The sequence below is a fragment of the Dreissena polymorpha genome, chromosome 6, assembly GCF_020536995.1.
Source record: "Dreissena polymorpha isolate Duluth1 chromosome 6, UMN_Dpol_1.0, whole genome shotgun sequence".
Classification (NCBI taxonomy): domain Eukaryota; kingdom Metazoa; phylum Mollusca; class Bivalvia; order Myida; family Dreissenidae; genus Dreissena; species Dreissena polymorpha.
In genome coordinates, this window is record NC_068360.1 from 4,271,251 (window position 1) to 4,289,181 (window position 17,931).

Genomic DNA, 17,931 nt, shown 5'->3' on the forward strand with positions numbered 1-17,931 from the left:
AGAGTTCGACCAATGTTTAGATTAATGTTAAATTTAAAGTCCATCAAAAATAGTATATTGATTTGGCCTGCATTCCACATGTTCTCAATAAAGTCTTATAATTCTGTACCTGTGCAGGGCCAGGTGATGAACATCCTAATGTTCTTGCCAAGCTGGGACGGCCACATGCCCCACCCTGCCATCCTTAAACCCAAGCCCATGTGGACGGGCAAGCAGGTCTTCTCACTGATCATCCCGGGCCGTGTGAACCTGATCCGCACCCACAGCACACACCCTGATGAGGAGGACAAGGGTCCGTACAAGTGGATATCACCCGGGGACACCAAGGTAAGGGCCTAGCCTTTTTCTGGTCCTTTTGGGAAAAATGTGATTTCGGGATTAGGATTTGTGTGTGTGTGAAAAGTCAACTGATTTGGGATAAATTTGGGAACTAAAATTTATTACAATATTTGTGAATAATAAGTGCAAATTAAGTAAATGTAATACTTTATAACTAATGATAATACTACAGGTTGATAAGAGTCAAATCACATATGTAATGATATTTACAAAATTTTATATGAATACTTAGCAATAAAAAATCGGTGCTTTGATGACAGTTCGAGCCAACCAATAATTTAAGCCAAGCGAGTTCGAGCCATCGGGTTTTGACTGTACTTAAATATAGACATTTTTGCAGACAATTATGGATTATGAAGCACTTCTTGGCATATTTGCCAAATTTTTATTGTGTTAATTACTCTATTCAATATGCCTGTTTTATACCAGCCTAATTCAAGGCAACAAAGCTGCATTCCATATTATGAAAATAACGTTGGCGTTGATTCGAAGTTATTGATTATACATACTTGAACAAGATTCAAGTTATTGATGATAATATGGTTGGAAAAAAATTAACTGGATAATGAATGGCCATACAAAGTTCTGACATTGATTAAACCCACAGGATATCCACTATCATTTAACCTATAAATTAAGGTATGCCAACTGTTGCTATTGGCAAGCCACTGCTGGAATTATGTAATGAATATTAGATTTGACGTTGGATAAGATTTCACTCACACGGTTACCAGATATATCGGTATAGTTTTCCTGCAGTAACAAATGTTTTTCAATTGGGAATATTTTTTACCATTTTGCTTTGGGAATCGGTCAATGGACTTGGATTTGACCCCAAGGAAAAGACCTTGATTGATGGTGCAGGGCCAAAACACTAACTTTGTGGAAAGGGCCACAGCCTTTTTTTTGGAGGGAAAATTGACACAATTTTCTGGCTTTGGGGAATGAAAAATACTAAGGTAGATTTGAAATTAAGCGAAAAATGCATGATTTTAAAGAAATTTCTGTAGGTGAAAGGGCCTTTTTGGTTAAGGGGAAGAATAAGATGCCCCTTGCTAAGAAGGGTTATTTTGCCCTGTAGTGACGTGTATCTTGAATACCTTCTGTCTTTGGTTTACTGGAATAGGGTCAAAGAATGGCATAAGAATATTTTGCAGATAATAAGATCTCCTGACACTGAAGATTACATTTCACTTTACATTTCCTGTTTGTGCGGCAGGTTCTGATAGAGGATGGGCAGCTGCTCTCAGGCATCCTGTGTAAGAAGTCCCTGGGGGCGTCTACCGGTGCCATCGCCCACGTCGTCTTCCTGGAGCTCGGCTGGGAACAAGCAGGTGCGTCTGATTGTGTGACACTTTACGCGCATGTGTTATAAGCCCAGTTTTCCTTGAATACAACTCATATATGTACAATTGTGTGCTTTAAAATAATCAATATTGTTCAGTTTTATTATTTAAACTTAAGGCATATGCAATAAGTCCATTTTTTTCCCAAAACTGGGTTCATTGATATACACTTACGTTCTTTAAAATAATCAAAATGGTTAAGCATTTACAATTTTGTTGACAGAAATCAAGGCATTTTGTGTGATCTGAAAACCTTAATTCAGTGCAATATGGTGTAAAGTTTCTCTTGGCATTTTGCTCACCAGCCGTGGCCAATATTGAGTAACATACATTTAAGTTCCATGATTTAATTGTTGATATTGATGTATCTTTTCTTCAGGTTTCCTATATGGCAACATTCAGACTGTGGTGAACAACTGGCTGCTTATTGAAGGTCACAGTATCGGTATTGGTGACACTATTGCCGACCCCCAGACCTACATTGAGATTCAGGACACTATCAAGAAAGCCAAGGTGAATGAGTGGAATTGTCTGTTTTATATGTCAGGATGTGTTGATTGGCTTTTTATTTGGAGAAATATCTGATGAAAATTTTGATACTATGTGTAAAATTAATAATGAAAACATGCTTCCAATGGATGGATGTTATAGGAATTGAAAGTCAATTAAAATTACCAAAATTAAAGGCTCCTGTGACTGGTGAAAATTTTAATGGAAACCTTTCTTGTTTTTGAACGGCTGTTTAAATGATGTGATTGGGTAGAAAGGTTTTAAATAAGCAGGAACTTGAGAGCCCATTGCGCCATGTTTTAAAAGTTCTTCCGGTCCCTTACGTTGTCTGTTTAATCTGTTATATCCTGTTTACAAAAAGTGCTGAAAGAACAAGTTTTGGCTAAATTGTGGTAAAAATTTAGAATTATTCCCAGATCTGTGATAGCAAAACATCTTACAAGACCGTTTGGCCAGCTAATAATGATAAATAGGTAGTTCCTGTAGTTACATTTGGTTAGTCTTATCTTCACAATGTTTAAATTGACTTGTTAGAATTCCAAAGACGCCAGGTATTTGTTATACCCAAGAAAAACAGTAGAGTGTCTCAATCAGCCTTAGGCTTGAAATATAATCAATTAAACCTTTCCCCCATAAGAAGCAAAGTGAAAATGGCTTTTGCAAGCAGCATAAAACCTGAACATCTGTTCAGGTTTTATGCTATTTAACTTGAATCTAGTAAAAAAGGTATGTAATTAAATGTAACCTTTGGGTCTGCAAATACGTAAAAATAAGTATCTAAGTGGTAAAGGGTAAATCAAGCTTACATAAAATGTAAACTCTGGTTGTCCTCAGCTGGATGTGATAGAAGTCATCGAGAAGGCTCACAATGATGAACTGGAGCCCACACCTGGTTACACGCTGCGACAGACGTTCGAGAACCAGGTGAACCGTATCCTCAACGATGCAAGAGACAAGACCGGCAGCAAGGCCCAGAAGTCCCTGTCGGAGTTCAACAACTTCAAGGCCATGGTTGTGGCAGGGTCCAAAGGCTCGAAGATTAATATCTCCCAGGTAGGTAACCACATACAATGAAGTATCTATAGGGGGATTGCAGGTACTTGCATGAACCAAAGATGTGCAGAACTTAAATGGCTGTTGTGTGAATGGTGATGCATCGTTGGCTTAGTGTGATCTTTTTTCCCAATAGGGCATTTTGAAATCTATGCAAACTATTTTATCACTCACTGAGTGTATATTTTACTTGGTCTGTGAAATTACATCATGTTATGAGCTATTTCTGAATTGAAACCGTCTGAAAAACGCAGATAGTTGATCTTTTGCCTTATCAGCATAAAAATTTAGCAAAACATTTGTGAAACAAATATGTCTCAGTCGAGTTCAAACATTGTTCCATCTAAAAAAAGGTTAAATATATGTTTGTAATACAAACTTCTCAAAAACTGCTTAAAACAGTTAAGTTCGTTCTGTTCTCAGGTGACGCACCTAGAACCGTTGGCCCTCATGTTTGAGTATTTTCTTCATGATTATTGTGTTATTATACATCAAATCTCCAGGTTATAGCCTGTGTAGGCCAGCAGAACGTAGAAGGAAAGCGTATTCCGTTTGGCTTCCGTCACCGCACGCTCCCGCACTTCATCAAGGACGATTACGGGCCCGAGTCGAGAGGTTTCGTAGAGAACTCGTACCTTGCCGGTCTGACGCCTTCAGAATTCTTCTTCCACGCCATGGGAGGTCGTGAGGGTCTCATTGATACAGCCGTAAAGACGGCAGAAACTGGTACGTGGAGGAGTGTAGTATTAGTATTGTAGTCTGAATAAGATCACCATCTGGTTAAGGGTCATCCTCTCTTTGGGTTGTTCAAATTAATTTGGTGGGATCATTTGTTTATCTATATTTGCCGTCGATTTTATGACCAGGTAGGTGGGTATGTCGCTCTGCTTTTTTTACCAAACTAGTTGACAAATCCCGGCTGCTTTCTAGCTCACCTGAGCACTTTTACAGGTCGTGGGATCATATGCTGATAAGACCACTTGTATTTGCTGGTCTGGATCATTTGCTAGTGTGGGTCGAAGTCATGATTTGTTTGCTTTAGCTTGATATCCATTAAGGAAAAAGGATTGGTCTTGTGTTCACACAACAATTTTGCTGGAAAACATTAGCAGAAAATATTAACAAAGCAAATTGCAAAAAAGATTATTTGTTGCTATTAAATAACATCCACTGTATAGACCTGTCATAAACACATATTTGCAAGCACACCTCATGTCTTGTCCCTATATTTGCTAGCACACATCATATCTTGCCCCTATATTTGCAAGTACACCTCATGTCTTGCCCCTGTATTTGCTAGCATACTTAATGTCTTGTATCTTTATTTGCTAGCACACCTCATGTCTTGCCCCTGTATTTTCTAGCACACCGCATGTCTTGTCCCTATATTTGCTAGCACACCTAATGTCTTGTCCCTATATTTGCTAGCACACCTCATGTCTTGCCCCTGTATTTGCTAGCACACCTCACATTTTGCCCCTATATTTGCTAGCACACAGAATGTCTTGTCCCTATATTTGCTAGCACACCTAATGTCTTGTCCCTATATTTGTTAGCACACCTCACATCTTGCCCCTATATTTGCTAGCACACCTCATGTATTGCCCTTATATTTGCTAGCATACTTAATGTCTTGCCCCTATATTTGCTAGCTCACTTAATGTCTTGCCCCTATATTTACTAGCTCACCGCATGTGTTGCCACTTTATTTGCTAGCACACCTCATGTCTTGCCCCTATATTTTCTAGCACACCTAATGCTTGCCCCTATATTTGCTAGCACACCTCATGTATTGCCCCTATATTTGCCAGCACACTTCATGTCTTGCCACTTTATTTGTTAGCACACCTCATATCTTACCTCTATATTTACTCTCACACCTCATGCCTTGCCCCTGTATTTGCTAGCACACATCATGTCTTGCCCCTATATTTGCTCGCACACCACATGTATTACCTCTGTTCTCTTCTGCAGGGTATATTCAGCGTCGTCTCATCAAGGCCATGGAGAGTGTGATGGTCAAGTACGATGGAACCGTCAGAAATCAGGTACAGTGATACAGATTAATATATATAGGCCTCATAGTCACTAATTCAATGAGGTCTTTATATATGTAGATTAAGTTTCAGAAGGCCACCAAGTCATAACTAAAAAACATGAACACAAGTTATATTATATCATGCCTGCAGATTCAACAGCTCATTCAATTGCTTGATATAACTAAAAACGTTCAATAAATCCATGACTATTGTTTCACCTCTGGTTGAACAGCTGATTGAGCTTTGTTGAAATTCATGTTTAATTTTATTGATACGATGACTTAAATTTACTGTAGTATGAACGTTGGACCCAGCTTTATTGAAATAATAGTTTAAATTCTGTAAATCTCCGACTATTATTTCACTGCAGGCTCAATGAATTAATGACTATTTTTTCACATGATAAAAAAGAATTATTACTTATTTTTTCACCACATGTTCAATCAATCAATTACTGTAATTTCACTTCAGACTCAATCGATCATTGGCTATTATTCCACTGTAGGGTTTATATATTGGTTACTGTTATTTCTCTTCAGGTTAAATGAATCAATGACTATTATTTGACCATAGGTACAATAACTAATATATTAACATATGTGCCATGAATCAATAACAATGTTTTTACAGCAGGTTCCATGAATCAATGACTTATTTCACCGAAGATTCAAATAAAAAATGGCTCATTTTTTGCTCATCTATTTTTTGGAAAAAAATATGAGCTATTGTCATCACCTTGGTGTCGGAGTCCGGTTAAGTTTTGCGTTTAGGTCCACTTTTCTCAGAAAGTATCAATGCTATTGCATTCAAACTTGGTACACTTACTTCCTATCATTAGGGGACTGGGCAGGAAAAGTTAGATAACTATGTCGTGCATTTTGACAGAATTATGTGCCCTTTTTATACTTAGAAAATTAAAAATTTTGGTTAAGTTTTGTGTTTAGGTCCATTTTATTCCTTTAGTTTCAAAGCTATTGCTTTCATACTTGCAACACTTACTATCATAAGGGGACTGTGCAGGCAAAGTTATGTAACTCTGACTGGCATTTTGACAGAATTATGTGCCCTTTTTATACTTAGAAAATTGAAAATTTGGTTAAGTTTTGTGTTTATGTCCACTTTATTCCTACAGTATCAAAGCTGTTGCTTTCATACTTGCAACACTTATTAACTATCATAAGGCGACTGTGCAGGCAAAGTGATTTAACTCTGACTGGCATTTGGACGGAATTATGGGCCCTTTATACTTAGAAAATTGAAAATTTGGTTAAGTTTTGTGTTTTGGTCCACTGTACCCCTAAAGTATCATAGATATTGCTTTCATACTTGGAACACTCGCAAACTATCATAAGGGGACAGTAAAAGGACAAGTTGCATAATTCTGGTTGTCATTTTTACAGAATTATGGCCCTTTTTTGACTTAGTAACTTTGAATATATGGTTAAATTTTGTGTTTCGATCCACTTTACTTCTAAAGTATCAAGGCTATTGCTTTCAAACTTCAAATACTTTCATGCTATTATGAGGTTACTGTACCTGGCGAGTTGAATTTTACCTTGACCTTTGAATGACCTTGACTCTCAAGGTCAAATTATTAAATTTTGCTAAAATTGCCATAACTTCTTTATTTATGATTAGATTTGATTGATACTTTGACAAACAACTCTTACCTGACATACCACAATAGACTCCACCTAAACCATCCCCCACGCCCCCCCCCCGAATTTTTTTTAAAGATCATCTCACAAATGACCACTACACCCTCACATTATACCCGCCCACCCCATCCCCCCAATTTTTTTTTGAAACGGTTAAAAAACACATATTTATTTTTATTATTTTATTTTTGAAATACCGTCCAACCATCGCACCCAAGAATTCCACACTATTATTTCACCACTGTTTCAATATAAAAAATGACTTATTGCATCACAGGATAAATGAATCAAATACTATTATTTCACTGTAAACTTAATATAATTGTGGCTATTATTTGACCACATGTTCAATTAATAAATGGCTGTTTTTTCACCACAGGTCCAATGAATTGATGACTATTATTTCACTACTGTTACAATTCATCCGTGACTAATATATCACCGCAGTTATAAAAATGGCTATTCCCCTGCAGGTTCAATTAATCAAAGACTATTATTAAACTGCATTTTCAATGAATACTGACTATTATTTCCCTGCAGGTTGAGCAGCTGATCCAGCTGCGTTATGGATAAGATGGGCTGGATGCTACGAGGGTCGACTTCCAGGCACTGCCCACACTCAAACCTTCCAACAGGGCCTTCGAGAAGAACTTCAAGTTTGACGCCACCAACGAGAGGTGTGTTCTTGCCATAGTTTCTAGTCATTCATGATGAAGGTGAACTTGTTTATGTAATGGCTTTGGTCTTTAAAGTTTTGCATATATAATTGTAAGATGGCATTTTGATTTTCATACCTCTGTGAATAGGAATAAAGTGAAAATATTTCTGCTACAAGAAATTTGCAGCCCAAAGTTGTTTATATATTAAGTGACTCATTACCTTTAATAACATATCACAAAGATAAACAACAATGAGCACATGCACAAAGACTGTGGTAACCAACTCTTGATGGTTAAAGCCAAGCATCCGGGTTTTAGCCGGGGTAAACTCCTTGGCAGAATGATTTGTAAGCCATGGTGAACTAGTTTATGGGCAAAAATACTTCATTTACTCCCTTGTGTAACAACACATTCTGATGCTAACATTTTACAGGCAGTTAAAAAAGAGTTTGACGGAGGATGTGGTTCGCGACCTCCTTTCGGATGCCAACTGTCTGTCTGAGATAGAGCAAGAATTGGAGCAGCTTGTAGATGATCGTAACGCGATCCGTCAGATCTTCCCGTCCGGGGACAGCAAGATCGTGTTGCCATGTAACCTGCAGCGGATGATCTGGAACGCTCACAAAATCTTCAAGATTAACAAGCGTAGCTTGACAGACATACATCCGACCAAAATCATTGATGGTGCGTGATTTTCTTTTGTTAAATATTGACCAATTGACAGTAGTCTACGCATACTTAGATACAAAAATTGCAACAAAAGTATTTATGTTTTGCTATTGTAATTGTAATTTATCAGACCTTTAAAGCCTGTTTTCCTGACCCAGTCATTTAATGGAAAAAGTCCCTCATCTTCTAGTATGTTGCTAGATTTAGACCCCATTTTCTCATCCACAGACGTGAGGCAGCTGTGCAAGAGACTGACTGTGGTGCCTGGAAACGATCACCTCTCTATCCAGGCCAACGAGAACGCCACCATCCTGATGAAAGTGCTTATCCGGTCTACGTTCTGCTCCAAGCGCGTCATTGAGGAGTTCAGGCTGTCCAACGAGGCTTTTGATTGGCTGATTGGAGAGATTGAGACTAAGTTCCAACATGCCCAGGTATGACATAGTTCCTTGGCTGTTGTCTCAGAATGTTTGTTTGATTCACAGACCCATACATTGTTCTGCCGCGAATCTTTACTCTTGGGGACAGGTACCCTTTAGGGTTAAAAATGAGGGGACAAAAAGGAAAAATCTGGGGACACAGAAATATATTTGTAGCAGAATTTTATTTTCAGAAACTAATTATCTTTTACTTGCACTCTTAAATTTGCTTGTTTTCTTCTTACAGCCAGTCCACAGGACGTAACATTCTAATTCAACCTTGAACATTTTAAAAACTTGTTAAAACTGTCAAACAATAGTATACATATTTACAAAACTTTGAACAGATTTATGGTCATTGAACCCAGCATTGCGTGTCAATAATTGTTCAATAATTAGAATTACCGATATTTAAGGCGTTTTTTGTGTGCTTCATGCACAAAGTGCATGTCATTTTGTTGTTGTCAAAAAGTGACAAAGACAATTTCCGAAGCAAATTTGCTTGGAACGTATGTTTAGGGGCAGACTTTTTTGTCATTGCTAAACGATGTTGGGACTTGGGAAGACTCTGTAGGGGTGTTGTTATTATTATCGTCATATTTTCTAATTCTACTTCCCGGAGGAAAAAAACTAAAATGGATTTTGTTTTCTTGGGCCCGTCACTTTCCGCCATTTTGATTGGTTGTTGTAATCTCAACTTACCAATGCAATCAAGTGTTATTAATGTAAATTTACCATTGGCTGCAAAATGATGTCATGTCCAATGAAATAATTCGTTCTGATTGCACATTCACTCGATTACTTTACCGACTCACAAATTGAATTGATTAGTTTTTATTACTAATTCCTGTGCGCCCGCGGACCAATATACGGAAAACGGGTGGGGACAAATCTTTTATTTTGTGCCAATGTCGCAAGGGCGCATCCACGGCAGAACACTGCCATATAAATTAAATGCTTCTCTCATCTCAGATCTTGATCAAGTGAAACAATTTATTGAGAATAATTGCTTAAAAAAGAGTTTAACTAGCGGGTAGTTACAGTTGTTTTTAATTGCAACTTTTACTTTTAGAATTGAAAAAGATAATTACAGACTTAGTAAGTTGCTTCTTTTGGAAACAGGGTATATTTTACATCTGAAATAATGCTATGCCCGAGACGTCCTGATGTTTCTCTGGCCATATTTGCCCAGACCCCACCAACACAGTAATTGCTGAGGACCGGGAGTGGGTGAACGTGTACTATGAAATGCCAGACTTTAATGTGACCAAGATCTCCGCCTGGTTGCTTCGTATAGAGCTGGACAGGAAGAGGATGACAGATAAGAAGCTGACCATGGAGTCCATATCGGAGAAAATCACTGCTGGTGAGTGATTCTTTCTTGTGGTATAGTTAACACCCCCCCCCCCCGAAAAAAAAGTTGCTACGGGTAGGGGTAAGACTAGATTCACCATGGACAGCTTTGTTATTTGTCCAATAAATACACTTTTCAACATACAACTTTTAAACTTTCGTCCATTATTCCTTCTGATATGATGATTTGCATGTGTGTTTTGTATCGTCCTTCTAGACAAAAATACAAAAAATCTGACCCTCTTAAAATTTTAATTTTTAGCTCGGCGTTTTCGGAGAAAACCCGAGGTATTGTCATAGCCAGCTTGGCGTCCGCCGTCTGATGTCCGCGTCGTGCTAAAACGTTTACATTGGCTCTAAAATCAAAGTGCCTCCACCTACAACTATGAAACTTCATATGTAGATGCATCTAGATGAGTTCTATACGCCACACCCATTTTGGGGTCATTAGGTCAAAAGTAAAGGATACTGTGACCAAAAAAAAAGTCTGACAAGCTTCATTTATTCAAAACTGCACCCGTAGCCGAGCGTGGCACCCGTTATGCAGTGCTCTTGTTAAATAACATGATAATTATTAATTTGGACTTAATAAGCATAATAATTTACTACTCTCAAAGCACTTTTGGTACAAGTAGATATTTACCATCATATAGTACTGATTTCAGTCCTCTACTGCTATTTGTAGGTTTCGGTGAAGACCTGAACTGCATTTTCAATGATGACAATGCAGAGAAGCTTGTATTACGACTGAGAATCATGAATTCTGAGGACAGCAAGATACAAGAGGTACATTCAAGCAGTTCTTTGTATTAAGCACTTCGATCATACCTCCCTCCTTACTTTCCATGGATGGAATGGGGTTTATTTGTTATTATCATAATATGTCGGTCATCGAGTCTGTCCCCATACAGTTTGTGGAGCTAACTACTTAAGTTTTTTAAAGAGATTAAATTGAAGTAAAGATGCTCATCACACTTCAATCCCATTGATATACCCATTTCTGAACATAGCTTACAAACTGTTACTTTGTCACTTTTTTACGCAACTCAATTTTCTACTAAAGATAATAGCGGATGTAGGCTTCATGCTCACAAATTCAGGGAATGATTTCATCCTTTTCAATGTCAAACTAATTGTACACGTAGTTATTTACTTTGCTAGATGTATTTACAAGTAAGTAGTTTAACTTTCTAAGGGGCGTGGCGCCTTTTCTTCACCTGATGTGATTCTAAAATCACACCCTTGCAGATTTTTCAGGAGATGTTTCTGTTGTTTCTAGGAGGAGGCAATGGCAGACAAGATGGAGGACGACATATTCCTGAGATGCATTGAGGTAAACCTGCGGTCAGACATGTCACTGCAGGGCAACGAGGCCATTCATAAGGTGGGTCAACTTTCTGCTTTAAACTAGAAAGATCTAGAGGAAAACAGGAGGGTTCTGTACCCTGCTCTTTTTGCCAGTTTGAAAATATTTAAAATGGAAATAGAATGTGTTTTCTTTTCAACCTCAATAACAAGTGTAAATCTAAGAAATTCTGGAGCAAGTAAAGTGTCTTCAGACTTGTCTGACTTTCCGTCTCGTTCTATTTTAGTACCACCATTAAGTATAAGTGCTGGATTACCAAGGTCTTTTATTGAATAGAAATTTTAAGTCAATAGTTATTACTACCATCAATATATTCATTCTGTATTGAAATAACCCCTCATTCTGAACATTAAATCAACAGCTGTTTTACCTTACCTGCTGTCTCACCTCCCTCAAGTGTACATTACCTTACCTGCTTTTTCATGCCACACAGGTTTACATTACCTTACCTGCTCTCTCTCATGTCACAAAGGTGTACATTACCTTACCTGCTTTCTCACATAACACATGTGTACATTACCTTACCTGTTCTCTCACGTCACACAGGTGTACATTACCTTACCTGCTTTTTCATGTCACACAGGTGTACATTATCTTACCTGTTCTCTCACATCACACAGGTGTACATTGCCTTACCTGCTTTTTCATGTCACACGGGTGTACATTACCTTACCTGTTCTCTCACACCACACATGTGTACATTACCTTACCTGTTCTCTCACATCACACAGGTGTACATTACCTTACCTGCTTTTTCATGTCACACAGGTGTACATTACCTTACCTGCTCTCTCACATCACACATGTGTACATTACCTTACCTGCTCTCTCATGTCACACAGGTGTACATTACCTTACCTGCTCTCTCTCATGTCACACAGGTGTACATTACATTACCTGCTCTCTCACCTCACACAGGTGTACATTACCTTACCTGGTCTCTCATGTCACACAGGTGTACATTACCTTATGTGCTCTCGCATGTCACACAGGAGTACATCACCTTACCTGCTTTCTCATGCCACACAGGTATACATGCACCTGCCAAACACAGTTGACAAAAAGCGGATCTTCATCACAGATGAGGGTGAGTTCAAGGCCGTTGCATGGTGGATCCTGGAGACTGACGACACCTCGCTGGTCAGGGTGCTCAGTGAAAGAGACGTGGACCCTGTACGCACCACTACAAATGATATCGTCGAGGTGTTTGCGGTAAGTGAAAATGTTTCCAACGTTTTCATGAAGATTTTTTGAAGACTCTACAAGAGATTGAAATAAGCGCAAGTCCTGCACTTGTAAATTTTAAACAAGAGTTGCTCAGGTTCGCAGCTTCAATTAAGCAACCTTGTAACATATTTTGGGGCTTTACTTATGAAATACCAATCAGGCTTGCTTGGTGGAAAAGTTTATGTTGATAACTACATGTATATACACGATATTAATCATGGTTTGAATTAGAATAGGAACATTTCTGTTCAATTAGTTATTCAGATCCTTTCTTTCTATCTCGATGCCCATATGATATAAGTATATCAAGATAAATGAATATTCATTTCTATACGTATTCAGTAATCCTGTGGGGAACTTTGATTTTCTGAACTTTAGATGAACAGTCTGATAATGTATAAGCTTCAATGAAACTTTTTTCTTAATCTGCTTTAAATTTCTTCTTAAGATTTATTTTTACAAGAACAGCTGAAATATTCCAATGTTTATCATGGTGCATTTCAAATGTGTTTTTGTATTTTAAAAGAACTGTTGTTTTTTCAGACGGGTTTAAATAATTTCAGGTGGAGTAACAAAATTAGGATAAAAAAAAATAAAAAAAAAATAGTTAAGTGAGTTTAAGTTTACTTGTTAGCATGTCAGTGCTATTTTCAGACACTAGGTATTGAAGCTGTCCGAAAATCGATAGAGAAGGAAATGAACCATGTGATCTCGTTTGACGGCTCCTTTGTGAACTACCGTCACCTGGCTTTGCTGTGTGACGTTATGACTGCAAAGGGTCATTTAATGGCAATCACACGTCATGGTATCAACAGGTAGGAGACTGGCGCACTTGCTCGATGTTCCTTTGAAGAGACTGTAAGTACTTGATACTAAGGGGTCTTTAACTTCCAGCTAGAACAGTTTTATATATAAAAGTCACTGATAACTGGAATTGTCAATTGAATTTTGAGATCACTAATTTTTTACTTTCGAAGTACTTGCTATGGTTCTTTTGCCTCCTGCTAGATGGTTGATAGTTAGGTTTCTTCAGGTTTTGAAAGGTTCCAGTAAAAACTCGCCAAATGTACAAGGTACTAAAAACTGAACTGTTTGATAGATACATTGTTCTTTGATTGTGACTTTAAAATGAATTTTGAGAGCCCTAATTTTTGAGCTTCGAAAATAATATTAATACAAATTACCTGGTGTATCTTAACTATCTCAACATAAGTTTTTATGCCACTGGATTGAATGATTGGGGGTATATTGATTTTGGCCTGTCTGTCTGTAATTCTGTCCGTCATTCTGTCCCAAAACTTTAACCTTGGTCATAACTTTTGCAATATTGAAGAAAGCAACTTGATATTTGGCACGCATATGTATCTCATGGAGGCAACATTTTTTGTCCGATCTTCATGAAACTTGGTCAGAAGATTTGTCCCACTGATACCTTGATGGAGTTGGAAACTGGGTCATGCTGGGTCAAAACATGGCCGCCAGTGGGCCGAGCAGTTTTCCTTATTTGGCTATAGAGAAACCTTGTTAACACACAAGAAGTCACAATTTTTGCCCAAACATCATGAAAGTTGGAAAAAACATTGGTTTTATTGATATCTCGGACGAGTTCGAAAATGGCCCAGATCGGTGAAAAACATGGCCGCCAGTGAGCGGGGCATTTTTCCCTATATGTATATATTGAAAACATGTGAACACTCTAGAAATCAAATTTTTGGTCCAGTTTTCATGAAATTTGGTCAGAACATTTGTTTCCTTAATACGAGAGTTGAGTTAAAAATGGTTCCGGTCAGTTGAATAACATGGCTGCCGGGGAGGGGGGGGGGGGCAGTTTTATTATATTTATATAGTAAAAAAAGCTTGTGAACACTCTAGAAGTTTCATTTTTTGCCCAATCATCATGAAACTTGGTGAAATGATTGGTTTTATATATCTCTCAGATGAGTTCGCAAATGGTCCTGATCGGTCAAAAAACATGGCCGCCAGGGGGGGGACAGTTTTCCTTATTTGACTAGAGAGAAACCTTGTAATCGAACACTAAATAAGTCTCGTTGTTTGCCTAATAATCGTGAAACTTAGTCAATAGATTGGTTTAATTGACTTCTCGGACAAGTTGGAAAATGGCTCAGATCGGTGAAACATACTTTTTAGCTGATTGCCTGATTGCCTGATTGCTCAGGTGAGCTTTTAGAATTGGTCTTTGTCTGCCGTCCGTTCGTCAACATTTGGTTTGTAAACACTCTAGCATTCACAATTCTCAAGCATTCTTTATGAAAGTTGCTGAAAGATCTGAGTCAAGTTTGATAATTAGCAAAATCACATAATTAATGCCCTAATTATTGCCCTTAGATTGTCCAAATTTTCATTATATTATACAAAATCCTTGTAAACACTCTAGAGGTCACAATTTTGTTTCAGATTTTATAAATCTTTGTCACAATATTTATTTTTAAGCAAAGTTTGATGTTTGCTAAGGGGGGTCAACTCAAAATATAGGTCACCAGGTAAAATCTTACAAAAACAAAAACACTCCATACGCCAGAGTTTTTGTTCAATAATGATGAAACTTGACCAGAATGTTTGTCTGGACAATATCTAGGTCAAGTTTGACGTTTGGTAATGATTAAATGAACCGACTCCTCTCAGGTGAGCGAACTAGGGCTTGTGTTAAACAACTAGTATACCTTTTATCCTTCATCTGTGAGCCTTGCTGTCCCGTTCATATGGCACTGACAGTTTCTTTAGTTACTGTTTGTAATTGAATTAAGTTTTAGTTAACTGTTAATTATCAACTATGGTAAATGTAACTATTTAATTTGCCAGTCACTTTATGCTCAAGCCAACGTTCTTAAAATTTTCTTTGGGACTTTTTAACATCCGTTTTATCAGACGGCTCAGACTGACGTTTCGATGTGGACGGGATGATTTTCGGTTCATATTGTACAGAAAGAGTCACAGGGCTATCTTGCACCTTCTCAGCTATAGCGGGGGGACTTACTTGCTCCTTATCCGAAGTAGTTTCTTTCGAACTACTCGATGATTTACTAAAAAAACTTAAAATTGTTCGAGGTTTTTTTTCATTGGCGACCATATTTTTGGAACTCTTCATTAGGAGGTATGCTCTTATGGAACAAGCGTTTTCATTCGCCGCCAAATGAGTGAGAATCACATCATCCAATCAATACTGGACTAACAAAGCTTTCGCTGAGCAACGAGCACCAATCCGCTAATTTAAGAAACGTTTAATGTGTAAGATTCGCTTTCTGATTCATACTAAAGTCAAATCGACAGTGACAAAATTCGCACCAGTTATTATTTTTAAGCGACATATGCAATTTCTGCGCTACAATATCGCGGAATCGCGGCCTCGGCAGAACACTGGAAAGGTCAAGGTCATCCTTCAAGGTCAAAGGTCAAATATATGGCTTCAAAGCGCAATAGGGGGCATTCATGAGTGTGTTTCACAAACACAGCTCTTGTTCTTTACTGAGACAAAATATCTCCAATATTAACAATCTAATGATATTAACAAAATGATATAAAAAGTCCAGAAATAAGTTGTCTATATTGCATTTCTTCTTTTAGTGAAATCATGAATGTTGATACAAAAACGATTTGTTACATAAGACTATGACTATTATTTTAATATTTTTCCTAGGTTGATATTCTGATGGAGGCTGCAGCCCACGCTGAGTCCAACCCAATGAAGGGCGTGTCTGAGGCGATTATGCTGGGACAGCTAGCGCGTATTGGCACAGGCTGCTTTGACCTGCTCCTGGACGCAGGGAAGTGCAAATATGGCATGGAAATACCCAACACCATGGGACCAGGCATGATGGGAGGTGAGTGGATGGTGTAGGATGGCTGGGTGGGGGGGGGCGTTGAAATTGGCATGTTTTGATAACATTTGATTGCTTTGATGGACTCTGTAAGTTTTGATAAGTTTGGCTGTGTTCAAATGCACTTTTGTTATATGTCACTAGTGTAAATTTCCCATTTTCAATTAATTAATGCAACTTTGCTTAAATAAAATTAATTAGTGTTAAAGGGGCCTTTTCACAGATTTTGGCATGTTTTGAAGTTTGTCATTAAATGCTTTATATTGATTAATGTTAACATTAAATTTTAAAAGCTCCAGTAAAAAATCAAAATAAAATTTAAAAAAGAAAAAAAAAAGTAGCCTGCAGGAGAGCTCGAACCAGTGACCCCCGGAATCCTGAAGTAAAAACACATTAGCCAACTGAGCTATCATGCCATGCATACATGAGATGCGTATTTTATACGTTATATAAGCAATCTTCGTTGTTTCACAAAAAACTACATTAACAGAACTCTCCAAATTATTCAATCGTTTCGCGTTGCAACGCTTTATAATTTTTAGGTTTTTAAATCGTTAAAAGATGCATATAATGGCTATATTAGACCATGGCAAATGTTCAGTAATACTGTTTCCTCACAAATATCATAACTAAACCGAAAATTTGCGAATCTGAAACAATTTTTTTTAATTTTGTCAATTTACCAAACCGTGAAAAGATCCCTTTAATAAGATTAAAAATACACAATCTCAAAATAATGTTCTGGTTAAACAAATTTAGTTTGCTAATATAATTATATGTCCCATTTTGAGATGGATTATGAAAAATTCAAATTTCCTGTTAATTTGTTTTATTTCGCAAATCTAGTTAATTATTATTAACATGATTAAAAAAACATCTCGGAACAATGTACTGGTAAAAATAAATTTGTCAGAACTCTTGCATATTGGTCATCATTTTGTATCAACATGCAATATGAAAAGTTGATGTGAAATCTATCGGCAGACAATAATTAAATTTCTGTTTTCCAATTTCCAGGTCTAGGCATAATAATGGGTGTAGCCGGCAGCCCTGCTCAGGGAATGTCCCCGCAGATGACCCCCTGGAACCAGGGAGCTACTCCTGGGTACGCGAGTGCCTGGTCCCCAGGGGTGGGAAGCGGTATGACCCCAGGAGCGGCCGGATTTTCCCCGTCCCAAAGCGAGAGCGGCTACAGTCCTGGCTACAGTCCTGCCTGGTCACCACAGCCTGGCTCACCCAGCTCCCCCTCAAGTCCGTATATTCCGAGCCCGAGAGGACCAATGTCGCCCAGCTACAGCCCCACCTCGCCTTCGTACATTCCCAGCTCGCCTGCAATTTCTGGAGGCACTCCACAGAGTCCTGGGTACTCTCCCACCAGCCCCAGTTACAGTCCAACGAGCCCTGGGTATTCACCAACGTCGCCTAACTACAGTCCGACATCACCATCGTATTCACCT

At 38.1% G+C, this 17,931-nt stretch overlaps 1 protein-coding gene and 1 pseudogene across 1 annotated transcript in view; both read left to right on the forward strand.

Annotated features, from left to right (window-relative positions):
• The window catches only part of LOC127833766 (DNA-directed RNA polymerase II subunit RPB1-like), a 29,711-nt pseudogene extending 20,998 nt beyond the window's left edge, over nucleotides 1-8,713 (forward strand).
• Nucleotides 1-17,931, forward strand: part of LOC127833765 (DNA-directed RNA polymerase II subunit RPB1-like) — a 149,812-nt gene that overhangs the window by 130,736 nt on the left and 1,145 nt on the right. The gene's annotated exons all lie outside the window — the stretch shown is intronic.